The 15099-nt window shown below is 38.2% G+C and overlaps 1 pseudogene; it reads right to left on the bottom strand.

Annotated features, from left to right (window-relative positions):
* Positions 1-14264: 14264 nt before the first annotated feature.
* LOC114208295 (glycine cleavage system H protein, mitochondrial pseudogene) lies at positions 14265-14786 on the bottom strand (annotated as a pseudogene).
* Between the last annotated feature and the right edge of the window lie 313 nt (positions 14787-15099).

The raw sequence follows: 15099 nt of genomic DNA on the forward strand, positions 1-15099 counted from the left end.
AGAAACAGGCATCAAAATCCAGGAGGCACAGAGAACCCCTCTCAAAATCAATAAAAATAGGTCAACACCCCGACATCTAATAATAAAACTTACGAGTCTCAGAGACAAAAAGAAAATCCTGAAAGCAGCTCGGGAGAAGAGATATGTAACCTATAATGGTAGAAACATTAGATTGGCAACAGACCTATCCACAGAGACCTGGCAAGCCAGAAAGGACTGGCATGATGTATTCAGAGCAATAAACAAGAAAATTATGCAGCCAAGAATACGATATCCAGCTAGGCTGTCATTGAAAAAAAGAGAGATAAAAAGTTTCCAGGACAAACAAAAATGAGAGGAATTTGCAAACAGGAAACCAGCCATACAAGAAATAGTGAAAGGGGGTTCTCTAAGCAAAGAGAGAGCCTAAAAGCAACATAGACCAGAAAGGAGCAAAGACAATACACAGTGACAGTCACCTTACAGGCAATACAATGGCACTAAATTCATATCTTTCAATAGTTAACCTGAATGTAAAAAGGCTAAATGCCCCAATCAAAAGACACAGGCTATCAGATTGGATTAAAAAACAAAACCCATTGATATGCTGTCTGCAAGAGACTCATTTTAGACCCAAAGCCACCCCCAGATTGAAAGTGAGGGTGTGGAATACCATTTGCCATGATAATGGACACCAAAAGAAAGCTGGAGTGGCAATGCTTTTATCAGACAAATTAGCTTTTAAACCAAAGACTGTAATAAGAGACGACGAAGGACTCTATATCCTACTTAAAAGGTCTATCCAACAAGAAGATCTAACAATTGTAACTATCTATGCCCCTAACATGCGAGCAGCCAATTATACAGGACAATTAATAAAAAAAGCAAAGAAACACATCAACAACAATACAATAATAGTGGGGGACCTTAACACCCTCCTCACTGAAATGGACAGATCATCTAAGCAAAAGACCAACAAGGAAATAAAGACTTTAAATGACACACTGGACCAAATGGACTTCACAGATATAATCAGAACATTCCATCCCAAAGCAACAGAATACATATTCTACTCGAGTGCCCATGGAACATTCCCCAGAATAGATCACATCCTAGGTCACAAATCAGGTCTCAAACGGTACTAAGAGATTGGGATCATTCCGTGCATATTTTCAGACCACAATGCTTTGAAACTAGAACTCAATCACAAGAGGAAAGACGGAAAGAACTCAAATACATGGAGGCTAAGGAGCATTCTACTGAAGAATGAATGGGTCAACCAGGAAATTAAAGAAGAATTAAAAAAAATTCATGGAAACCAATGAAAATGAAAACATAACTGTTCAAAATCTTTGGGATACAGCAAAGGCGGTCCTAAGAGGAAAGTAAATAGCAATACAAGCCTTTCTCAAGAAACAAGAAAGGTCTCAAATAAACAACCTAACCCTACACCTAAAAGAGATGGAGAAAGAACAGCAAATAAAGCCTAAACCCAGCAGGAGAAGAGAAATCATAAAGATCAGAGCAGAAATCAATGAAACAGAAAACAAAAGAACAGTAGAACAGATCAATGAAACTAGGAGATGGTTCTTTGAAAGAATTAATAAGATTGATAAACCCCTGGCCAGACTTATCAAAAAGAAAAGAGAAAGGACCCAAATCAACAAAATCATGAATGAAAGAGGAGAGACCACAACCAACACCAAAGAAATACAATTATAAGACTATATTATGAGCAAATATATGCCAGCAAATTAGATAAACTGGAAGAAATGGATGCATTCCTAAAGATGTACAAACTACCAAAACTGAACCAGGAAGAATTAGAAAACCTGAACAGACCTATAAACACTAAGGAAATTGATGCAGTCATCAAAATCTCCCAACGAACAAGAGCTCAGTGCCAGATGGTTTCCCAGGGGAATTCTACCAAACATTTAAAGAAGAATTAATACCTATTCTTCTGAAACTGTTCCAAAAATAGAAATGGGAAGAAAACTTCCAAACCTGTTTTATGAGGCCACCATTACCTTGATCCCCAAACCAGACAAAGACCCCATCAAAAAGGAGAATTACAGACCCATATCCTTGATCAACATGGATGCAAAAACTCTCACCAAAATACTAGCCAATAGGGTCCAACAGTACATTAAATGGATTATTCACCATGACCAAGTGGGATTTATTCCTGGGTTGCAAGTTTGGTTCAACATCTGCAAATCAATCAGCACGATACAATACATTAATAAAAGAAGGAACAGGAACCATATGATCCTCTCAATAGATGCAGAGATAACATTTGACAAAGTACAGAATCCTTTCTTGATCAAAACTCTTCAGAGTATAGGGATAGAGGTACATACCTCAATATCATAAAAGCCATCTATGAAAAACCCACAGCGAATATCATTCTCAATATAAAAAAGTGAGAGCTTTCCCCCGAAGATCTGGAACACAGCAGGGATGTCCATTATCACCACTGCTATTCAACATAGTGTTGGAAGTCCTAACCACAGCAATCAGACAACAAAAAGAAATAAATGGCATCAAAATCGGCAAAGAAGTCAAACTCTCACTGTTTGCAGATGATATGATACTTTATGTGGAAAACCCAAAAGACTCCACCCCAAAACTGCTAGAACTCAGAGGCATTCAGTAAAGTGGCAACATATAGAATAAATGCACAGAAATCAGTGGCATTCCTATACAACAACAACAAGACAGAAAAAGAGAATTTGGGGCGCCTGGGTGACTCAGATGTTAAGCATCTGCCTTTGGCTCAGGTCATGATCCCAGAGTCCTGCGATTGAGTCCCACATCGGGCTCCCTGCTCCTTGGGAGCCTGCTTCTCCCTCTACCTCTCCCTCTTTCTCTCTCTGTCTCTCATAAATAAATAAAAATCTTTAAAGAAATAGAGAGAAATTAAGGAGTCGATCCTATTTACAATTGCACCCAAAACCATAAGATACCTAGGAATAAATCTAAGAGGCAAAGGATTTGTACTCAGAAAACTATAAAATATTCATTAAAGAAATTGAGGAATACAAAAAGAAATGGAAAAAGGTTCCATGCTCATGGATTGGAAGAACAAAAATTGTGAAGATGTCAATGCTACCTAGAGCAATCTACACATTCATTGCAATCCCCATCAAAATATCATCTACTTTTTTCAAAGAAATGGAACAAATAATCCTAAAATTTGAATGGAACCAGAAAAGATCCTGAATAGCCAGAGGAATGTTGAAAAAGAAAAGCAAAGCTGGCGGCATCACAATTCCGGACTTCCAGCTCTATTACAAAGCTGTCATTATCAAGACAGTATGGTACTGGCACAAAAACAGACACATAGATCAATGCAACAGAATCGAGAGCCCAGAAATGGACCCTCAACTCTATGGTCAACTAATCTTCAACAAAGCAGGAAAGAATGTCCAACGGAAAGAAGACAGTCTCTTCAACAAATGGTGTTGGGAAAATTGGACAGCCACATGCAGAAGAATGAAACTGGACCATTTCCTTACACCACACACAAAAATAGACTCCAAATGGTTGAAAGACCTAAACGCGAGACAGGAGTCCATCAACATCCTAAAGGAGAACACAGGCAGCAACCTCTTCGACCTCAGCTGCAGCAACTTCTTCCTAGAAACATTGCCAAAGGCAAGGAAAGCAAGGGCAAAAATGAACTATTGGGACCTCACCAAGATAAAAAGCTTTTGCACAGCAAAAGAAACAGTGAACACAACCAAAAGACAACTGACAGAATGGGAGAAGATATTTGTAAATGACATATCAGGTAAAAAGGCTAGTATCCAAAATCTATAAAGAACTTATCAAACTTAACACCCAAAAAATAAATGATCAAATCAAGAAATGGGCAGAGGATAATGAAAAGACCTTTTTCCAAAGAAGACATCTAAATGGCCAACAGACACGTGAAAAAGGGCTCGACATCACTCGGCATCAGGAAAATCCAAATCAAAACCTCAATGAGATATCACCCATACCAGTCAGAAAGGCTAAAATTAACCAGTCAGGGAACGAGAGATGTTGGTGGGGATGCGGAGAAAGGGGAACCCTCCTATACTGTTGGTGGTAATGCTAGCTGTTGCAACCACTCTGGAAAAAAGTATGGAAGTTCCTCAAAATGTTCAAAATAGAGCTAGCATATGATCCAGCAATTGCACTACTGGGTATTTACCCCAAAGATACAAATGTAGGGATCCGAAGGGGTACGTGCACCCTGATGTTTATAGCATCAATATCCACAATAGCCAAACTGTGGAAAGAGCCAAGATGTCCATCGTCAGATGAATGGATAAAGAAGCAGTGGTATATATATACAATGGAATATTATTCTGCCATCAAAAGAATGAGATCTTGCCATCTGCAATGATGTGGATGGAACTGGAGGGTATTATGCTGAATGAAATAAGCCAATCAGAGAAAGACATATATCATATTACCTCACTGATATGAGGAATTCTTAATCTCAGGACACAAACTGAGTGTTGCTGGAGTGGTGGGGGGTGGGAGGGATGGGGTGGCTGGTGATAGATATTGGGGAGGGTATGTGCTATGGTGAGCGCTGTGAATTGTGCAAGGCTGTTGAATCACAGATCTGTACCTCTGAAACAAATAGTACAATATATGTTAAAAAAAATTTAGCAGGTGGGAAGGAATGAGGGGGGGGAATCAGAGGTGGAGACAAACTATGAGAGATGACGGATGCTGAAAAACAAACTGAGGGTTCTAGAGAGGAGGGCAGTGAGAGGATGGGTTAGCCCAGTGATGGGTATTAAAGAGGGCACGTTCTGCATGGAGCACTGGGTGTTATACACAAAGAATGAATCATGGAACACTACATCAAAAACTAATGATGTAATATATGGTGATTAACATAACAATAAAAATTAAAAAAAACATTTTCTCAGTGGAAATTCAGACTTCCTATGCACTAAAAACTGTCACATGATTCCCATTTTTCCCTTTTTAACAGGAGTGTTTGTTGTGGTTTTCCTGTCAAACTGTCACTGATGATTGAAGATTGGTTGTGTGAAGAGCAGATAACTTTTTAGTTCACAGGGCTTTGGATCAAAAGCAACTTCAGTCACACCTGAGGGCCTAATGTATATAATGAGATCTTGGTGTCAGAATCAGATGAGGCTTAAAAGGTCCTAAAAGGAGCCTGAGAGCTATGTGTGAATGGGAGGGTTATGAATAAATAATTGTGGCCAAGAAAGAAGACTGCGGTAAATTGAACTAAGAGCCACAACTTTTTTTTTTTTTTAATCACTTGCCCCTACAAGCTTGACATTACCTCAGGAAGAGGAGTTGGTTGGATATACTTCCTGACCCCTCGATTTTGGACTTGGTTCTGTGATTTGCTTGGGCAAATTAAATGTGGTGGGAGTGATTCCAAGCCTAGGTCTTAAAATAATTTGAACTTAAAGAAACTTTTCCAGCTTGTCCTTATGTGCTTCTGCCATCACTAATATTACCCCAGTTCCTGCAGTCTGGGCTCCAAAACAGACCAGACACAGCTAGACTTGGACTGTGGACTGTGAAGGAGGGTTACTTCGGTCAAGCTTGGGTCAACCAACTCCTAACTCCCCTTAGATAAAGGGCTTTCCTGCTAACCTGTGAGAAATAAATACTTCTTTCTTGTGCTTCACTGCAAAAGGTGTTTTGTAGAATAGTTAACTCATTCAGAAGTATATTATATTAATTAACATACCATAATTTTGTGTTAATCCAATGATGGACACTGAAGTTATTTCTGGTTTGGGCCATTATTAGGTTATTGATCCTCAACTCCAGACATAATTCTATACCCTCCTTTGAGATTCTGGACTAGAATTTATGCAAATCATATCTCCACTTGGTGAGATGATTCCTGGTTAGGTTCCATTGATCTGGGGTGTTCTAGAAAGATTATGAAGCTAGAGGAAAAGAAATGGTCTTGCTTCTTCCTACTTGCCTCCTGTTCTGTCTGCTTCCTTTGAGAATCATTCCAGCAAACATCTTCATGTCAGCAATAGGAGTTCCTACCTGTAGCAATATTTTGATCTGCTTTGTAGTTTCACCCCAATTCACAAAACCTTATTCTATCCCCTCAAAGACACCAGCACTGGAAAATTGTGCTTCTTACCCAGAGGTCTAGATCCAAGCCGACCACTACTTTCTCAGTGATCTTGGCTACTTTTTAGCTCTGCAGGGCTTTCTCCCTAAGTCTTTGAGCTTTAGTATTTTCAATTTTTCTACTTTTTTCCCCTTGGCCTTAGGGCTGTTAGCTGCATCCTACAGTTTCTACCTTTGGGAAAACTTTCTGTTTTCTTTCTGCCTTTTCTGATATATCATTAACAAATTCATATCTATTAACATTTTTTAAATGTTTAATTCTCTTTGTTAAAAAGACTGGATAGATTTCCAAATCCTTTCTGAATCTTCACCATTTTTCGAAGATTGTTAGGAATATTTTCGAGCATTACTATCAATGCATCTATGTAAGAATTTCTCTAGCATATACTCTAACCATGGAATTGGATAATAAGCTATTCACATGTTTAATGATTAGGCAATTCCCACTCTCTCTACAATGTGGTTATGTTAATTTATACACACAACAGTAGTAAGTATGTTAGAGTTCCCAGTACTCAACATTCCCATCCACCCTGGTAATTTGACATCTTCTTCCTTCTAATCATTATGAAATTATATCTCATTGTCATTTTAGTATGCATTCTTTAGATTACTAATGAGTTTTCACATCTTTATATATGCATAAAGCCATTTAATGTTGTAGTAGTGGTACAGGAAATTAAATGAAGGGTACAGTCATAGGAATTGCATCTGTGTTCCAATGACCTTACCCACAAGTTCAGAACTGCACTAGAAGCATCATTATAAAGGATGAGTAGTTTTCATAGATTTTCACACAATGCAGCAAATGTAGTTTCGATGCTACTGTAAAAAGGGAAAGTAGGGGGGGCACCTGGGTGGCTCAGTCAGTTAAGCGTCTGCCTTCAGCTCAGGTCATCATCCCAGTGTCCTGGGATCATAGGAAAAAAGTGAAGTAATTGTAGAAAAGAAAACTCTAACATGGATAGAGCAAAAATTTAAAAGACAACCCCACCCACTTTCCTCAAATGTACAAGTACAAAGGGATCTATTAAAGGCAAGGAATAAACTGCCTGATGAAAATTTTAAAGAACTCCTCATTTTAACCCCATACGCAGTATCTCCAGAGCCAATGCCTCATGGAAGTTTGCGGCAACTGTCTTGCTCTTGTCTGTTTTAAAGAAGTATGTGCCTCTCTATCCAATATTTTTAAAGAAAACACGTATGCCTCAGTGTGCATATGACCACTATTAAAGGAAATTTGGAAATGGGTTAGCAGTGAAATTAAGTTCCACAAGTAGAGTTAATATAGCCAGAATCATGATATCAATACTTCTCCATCTAGTTTTCTCTACATGATTAGATTTTGTCTTAATCTTACAAAGGTAAAACACTTTCTCTATTCAAATCAGTGTACCATGGGCATTAATTGCATATAGGCATTTTCAGCTTATGTGTCTACCAGCACACATGAAATCTCCAAATGCATGCATGCTCTCTATCCATGCAATACTCTTTGAAATCAAAGTATAAGGCATGAGAATATGGTCTGTATGTACCTGAGACAAGGGTTTTCAAGCAGAAAAATCAGTTATTGTTTTTAACACAATTTTTAAAAGTGTATTAGAAACAAAATGCACAGAGATTTTGGAGATTTACTGCATGTTCAGACACCAATATTTCAGTAAACTAGTTACAAATCTTCTTTGAGATGATAGTCATGTCTTAGGAACTAAGAAACATTCATTTTTGAAGCAAGTGATTAAGCTACCTAGCAGAGATTTTAACTTCACAGTGACAAGAAAAGTTACAATGAAAAAGGAAAATATTGCTAGCTATGAAGCCTGAGTATTAAAAAGGTAAAAACAAATCAAACACCTGCTACTGTGATAAGGAGTTTGTAATTATGACATGGCTTCTCAATTTCCAGGCTTATAATGTGTAAATGATGCTAATGTTGAGGCAGTAAAAATAAATTTCAAGAGTGACTTGACCTCAGAAACACAGTAATATCATATTTTTCATTGTTTTGGATTGACATTTTTGATCCAGGTATCCTCCATGTAGCGTGTCCTCTTGCATCCTCCTTTTCTTTGCAACTCATACCTTTGGGAAGCTCACCTGTATCACGTTCATCCTATGCTTTACCATGATTATCTTCTCTCACTGTCAAACAGATGTGACAATAGCTCCCTTATTCTGGGGAAACCTATAATAAAAGTGTGCAGTTGGGCAGAAACTGTCAGAACAGCTTATATAAAAATTGGTAATCCTTTTATTAACACAAATGACATCCAACTATGCTTCCACTTGTAGTGTGAGTGCTGGATGGTCTCAGGAATTTCCATTGCTCTCTCCTGACAGACCTAAGACATCCTCTCAAGCAGTAGCTTTGGAATTTTGTCCTCATTAGAAATCCAACCAAAAATTCAGTGTGCTTCTGACCAATTATGTTTCATGGATTTTAAGTCAACCTAATTTTAAATGTGGGATAAAAAGTATATTTGTTTTTTTTTTCCTCATGATCAGATTAACTATATGATGATCACATTTGATTTTGATTTCCTTTTTACAAATTAAATGTGCCCAAAGTAGCTTATTATCTTTTATTTATATTTCTGTTGGATCCAAGTTGTTAAGAGGGCTTCAGAGGCAGAGGAATAAGGTGACCCTAAGCTTGCCTCCTCCCTTGAACACAGCTAGATAAATATCAAATCATTCTGAACACCCAAGAAATCAGTTGGAGATCTTAAGAGAACAAAGCTTCCCCTCTGCAAGCAGAAAAAATGACTTGTGGATGGTAGGAGCTACAGAGAGTTGATTTGGGGGAGAGAAGAGCCATGGACACTGTGGAGGGGAGAGAGCCCTGATCCTGGAGAGAGGAGTGAAAGAGAATGACAGAAAGAGAGGGAAAGAGTGAAAAAAAAGAGTGAAATCACATGCAGGGCACTGCACAAGAAAACTGCTCCCCAAAATCATTACCTGGAACAAAGAGGAGTGTTTATATACCACCAGTTGTTTTTTGTTGTTTGTTTGTTTGTTTTTCTTATAAACAGTGGAGTGCAGGGTCTGAAGTTTCAGACCACTGCCACTACCAGGGTCATGCCTGGTGAGCTGGGTGGTGTTCTGGTGGGGAAGCAGGGTGGAGTCCCAGGAACTGACAGTGTGGTCTGAGGATACCATGGGTTGCACAGGAAGAAGTGGTTCCCCTGCTTGGAGTGCATTTGGCAAAGGTGATATGGCTTCTCTGGGCACCAATGAGTTGCCCTGTTCACCAGAGTGGGAGCAAAGACACCGACTAAGGGTAGCAAACCCTGGCACTAGCTGTGTGTTGTGATTTACCAAATTCTGAACCCCTGCACTGTTGTGTGACTGTTTTTTGGGACAAGTCTGCATCAACCACAGTGCAGTGAGATCCTCCCCCAGAGGATCAGCATGGTCCACCCTGTGGGTATCTCTGAAGTGTGGAGTTTTGAAACTCAGCCATGCCTGAGATAAAACACAGGAGTGCTCTGCTACCTGGAAGGTGGAGAGCTCCAACAAAGACAAGGTGAAGGCAGGGATCTGATGGAAGCTGGGGACACAAGAAGGGCAGTTGTTTGCTTGTCTGTTGGGGCTTCCTGAAGAGTGGTGGGCTCGAGCTCCCCTTCCAGCTCACCCACCAGCAGTGACTAACCTCACTGAGACAAAACAGTACCCCTAAGTGGACACCAGAGCTGCTTAAACCAAGGCCTGCCCCACTGTGCACTGGAGGGTGCATTTCCACTAGGGCAAGTCCACCTGAGAATCAACACAGCAGGGTTCTCCCCCAGAAAGTCTCTCTTGCACCAAGTCTACTGATCACAGAGTGCTGAAAAGTTTCAGCTCTAGGGGAAACAGGATTTAGCTTCCTTTGGGTTTTTTTATTTGTTTGTTTTCTTCTTTTTGTTTTTTGGATGCAGAAGGAGCAATTTATTTTATTTCATTTTTTAATTTTATTTTTTTAAATTATTTTTTTATTTTTTTATTTTTTTGTTTTCTATCAGGCTTCCCCTAACAAGCACACCAAAACACACCTTGGATCCAGCTTCCTTTATTGATTGATTGATTAATTGATTGATTTTTATTATATTTTATTTTATTTTATTTTATATTTTTTATCTTCAAAATGACAAGATGGAGGAATTCACCTCAAAAGAAAGAACTGGAAGAAACGATGGCCAGGGATTAATCAATACATATATAAGTATGATGTCTGAACTAGAATTTAAAACAACAATTATAAGAAATCTAGCTGGGCTTGAAAAAAGCATAAAAGACACTAGAACATCTCTTACTGTAGGGATAAGAGAACTAAAATCTAGTCAGACTGAATTTAAAAATTCTATAATTGAGATGCAAACCTGAATGGGTCCCATAACAATAAGGGTGGATGAAACAGAGGAACAAATCAGTGATATAGAAGATGAAATTATGGAAAATATTGAAGCTGAAAAGAAGAGGGGAACAAAGGTAATGGATTACGAAGGTAGACTTAGGGAACTCAGCAACTTATTAAAATGTAATAACATTCCTATCATAGCAGTCCCAGAAGATGAAGAGAGAAAAAGGGGCAGAAGGTTTATTTGAGCAAATTATAGCTGAAAACTTCCCTAATCTGGGGAAGGGCACAGACATCAAAATACAAGAAGCACAGAGAATTCCCATTAAATTCAATAAAAGCTGGCCATTGCCAATGCATAACATAGTCAAATTCACAGAATACACAGACAAGGATAAATCCTAAGACAGCAAGTGAAAAACGTCCTTAACCTACAAGGGAAAACAGATTAGATTTGCAGTGGATCTGTCCACAGAGACTTGGCAAGCCAGAAAGGAGTGGAAGGAAATGTTCAATGTGCTGAATGGGAAAAAATATGCAGGCAGGAATTCTTTATTCAGCAAGGCTTTCATTCAAAATAAAAGGGGAGACAAAGAGTTTTCCAGACATACAAAAGCTAAAAGAGTTTGTGACCACTTAACCAGCCCTGCCTGAACTATTAAGGGGGACTCTTTGAGTGGGGGAGAAAGGACCAAAAGCAACAAAGACTAGAAAGGAACAGAGAACATCACCAGAGACACTAACTTTACAGGTAACACAATGGCACTAATTTCATGTTGTTCAACAATCACTCTGAATGTAAATGGACTAACTGTTCCAATTAAAAGACATAGGGCATTAGAAAAGAGAAAAAAAAATAAGACCCATCCATATGCTGCCTACAAGAGACACATTTTAAATCTAAAGACACCTCCAGATTGAAAGTGAGGGGATGAAAAATCATCTCTCAAGCTAAATAGACATCAAAAGAAAGCCAGGGTAGCCATACTTAGATTTTAAAATATCATTATTAAGGGATCTATCCATCAAGATCTAACAATCATAAATATTTATGCCCCCAACTTGGGAACACCCAAATATATAAATCAATTGATTACAAAAAACATGAAGAAACTTATTGATAATAATACCGATGATGTAATGTATGGTGATTAACATAACATAATAAAATTAAATTTAAAAAAGAATTTCAGGTAACAAACGAGTATAAATATGGTTAAAATCATTAGAAATAAAAGAATAATTTGGAATCATAATGAAAGAATCCAATGTTAGGCAAGAATAGGAAACTGAAAAATTTGAAAAAGCACATCCAACTCTAAAAATGAAGAAAATAAAGTCATTGAAATGGAAATTTCAATGGACAGATTAAGTAGCAGATTAGAAAAAGCTGAAAAGAAAATGACCTTTTATATATATGTACGTGATTCATCCTGAAATTTTTAAATATAAAAAGAAAATATGAACCAGATTAGGAGACATGGAGGATAGGATAAAGAGGTATTCCCCTAACTGGTGTTCAAGAGTTACTGGACAGAGAAAATGGGAGGGGGGAATATTCAAAGAAATAATGGCTAAGAAATTTTCAGTACTGAAGATGTGACTTTTTATTTTCAAATACAGCATTAATTACTTAAAGCATAAAATATTCTTCAGCAATAACAACAAAAAAATGCAATAATAGTAGGGGACTTTAACATCCCACTCATGGCAATGGACAGACCACCTAAACAGAAAATCGGCAATGTAGCAGTGGCTTTGAATGACACACTGGACTGAATGGACTAAACAGATACATTCAGAACATTTAATCCTAAAACAGCAGAGTATACTTTTGAGTGCCCACAGAACATTCTCCAGAATAGATCACATATTGGCTCACAATCAGACCTCAACCAGTAAAAAATATTGAGATAGGGTGCCTGGGTGGCTCAGTTGGTTAAGCGACTGCCTTCAGCTCAGGTCATGATCCTGGAGTCCCGGGATCGAGTCCCACATCGGGCTCCCTGCTCAGCGGGGAGTCTGCTTCTCCCTCTGACCCTCTTCCCTCTCGTGCTCTCTATCTCTCATTCTCTCTCTCTAATAAATAAATAAAATCTTAAAAAAAATATTGAGATAACACCATGCATATTTTCAGACCACAGCAGTATAAAACTAGAAGTCAACCACATGAAAAAAAAAATTGGAAAAACCAATACATGGCAGTTACAGATATCTTAGTAAAGAACGAATGGGTTACCCAGGAATTAAACAAAATAAAAAATCATGGAAGCAAATGAAAATTAAAAAAACACAACAGTTCAAAACCTTTGGGATGCAGCAAAGGCAGTCTTACAAGGGAAGTATATTTCACTACAGGCTTACCTCAAGAATCAAGAAAAGTCTCAAATACATAACCTAACCTTACACCTAAAGGAGCCAGAAAAGGAACCACAAATAAAGCCAGCTGAAGAAGGGAATAATAAAGATTAGAGCAGAAATAAATTATATACAAACAAACAAAACCAGTAGAAGAGATCAATGAAACGAAGAGCTGGTTCTTCAAAAGAATTAATAAAATTGACATACCCCTATCCAGAGTGATCAAAAAGAAAAGAGCAAGGACCCAAATAAATAAATCACAAATGATAGAGGAGAGGACACAACCAACACTGCAGAAATACAAAGAATTATAGAGAATATTATGAAAAATGATAGGCCAACAAACTGGGCAATATGGAAGAAATGGACAAATTCCTAGAAACACAGAAACTGCCAAAACTGAAATAGGAAGAAATAGAAAATTTGAACAGACCAATGATCAATAAAGACATTGAATCAGTAATCAAAAATCCTCCAATGAAGTCTAGGGCCAGGTGGCTTCCCTGGGGAATTCTACCAGGCATTTAGAAAGGAGTTAATACTTACTCTTCTCAAACTGTTCCCAAAACTAGAGATAGAAGGAAATGTTCCAAACTCCTTCTATGAGGCTAGCGTTACTTTGATTCCTAAACCAGACAAAGACCTCATTAAAAATGAGAATTACAGGTTGATATCCCTGATGAACATGGATGCCAAAATTCTCAACAAGATACTAGCGAATTGAATTCAACAGTACATGAAAAGAATCATTCACCACGATCAAGTGGGATTTGTTTCTGGGCTGTGGGGCTGGTTTAATATTGACAAACCAATCAACATGATACACCATGTTAATAAAAGAAAGGATAAGAACCATATGCAGAAAAAGCATTTGACAAAATATAACATCCATTCTTTTTTTTTTTTTAACGAAGAAGTTGAATGTTTTATTATTAAACTATCTTCCTGTAAGGCTGTTGCTTCATTGTATAAAAATAGCACTAGCAAGTGCAGTATATTGCAAAATTAAGGTAGTATTGTTCTTTATCTGACACATACAACTAACAAACCTTTCTCTACTGCCAGTTATTTCCAATGGAAAGATTATTTAAGCATTTTGACCCCCATCCAGGGATAGATGTAAGCTTAAGGCTTAAGGTAACAATGTCATCCTTGAATTACATAATTTTTATAACTAGTTTTTAACCAAAGATAATTTCAGGATTCTGAATATTATAACTGGAGCATAAAAATCAGAGGGTATTGCAAAACAGATGCATGTTGTGTTTTTCTGCAATAATTATAAAGTTAAGGGGTATTTTCTTCCATTAGCATTGTTGCAAGTAGTTTCTTTCTCCACTGGTATTGCTAATAGTTGCTATTTTAAATCCTCTGTGTACCACTAATTTAAGACAACTATGCTAGATTAAGTTGTTTCATACTAGTTTATTTAGGGGTTCCATTTTCACTCCTCAATAGATTTTATGTATTTCTCATATGCTTCTTTACTCATTCATTCATCCAGTTCTGAAGGATCACTGAGTGCTATCTTGATCAGCCAACCATCTTCATAACAAGATTTGTTGACAAGTCCTGGATTTTCTGCAAGAGCTTCATTAATTTCAGTTACTTCTCCTGATAGAGGAGAATTGAGTTCACTAGCAGCTTTCACACTTTCCAAAGCACCAAACTCATCTTGTTTGTTCAGTTTTGTCCCAACTTCAGGCAGACTACAGTAAACAACATCTCCCAGAGCTTCCTGTGCAAAATTGCTCATTCCCACTGTTCCAATACCATTTTATGTTGTTATCCATTCATGTTTGTCTGTGAATTTACGCACGGAGAGCAGAGCGGAGCCCGTGCCCAGTGTCCGGACGGCGCCGGCCCTCAGCCCCCAGGGCCGCGTCAGGCATGGTGCGGCGGGCGCCGAGGCGACGCGCAGACTGCAGGCCGCAGCCCGCACGCTCCGCACCGCTCGCAGCGCCATGTTCACAGACGTGCGGGGGTCGCGGTACAAGGGACTCGGGAACCCCAGCCTATAACATCCATTCTTGACAAAAACCCTCCATAGTGTAGGGATTGCAGGAACATATCTTAACATATCTTAATGGGGAAAACATGACAGTCTTTCCTCTATGGTCAGGAACAAGAAAAAGGATGTCCATGCTCACCATTACTGTTTAACATAGCAGTGGAAGTCTTAGCTTCAGCAATTAGAAAACAAAAAGAAAAAAAAAGTATCCAAATCGGCAAAGAAGAAGTCAAACTTTCACTCTTTGAAAATGACATGATACTTTAGA

This window comes from Eumetopias jubatus, unplaced genomic scaffold (assembly GCF_037043125.1).
Source record: "Eumetopias jubatus isolate StellerSeaLion01/CBP00866 unplaced genomic scaffold, mEumJub1_p1.0 scaffold_2, whole genome shotgun sequence".
Classification (NCBI taxonomy): domain Eukaryota; kingdom Metazoa; phylum Chordata; class Mammalia; order Carnivora; family Otariidae; genus Eumetopias; species Eumetopias jubatus.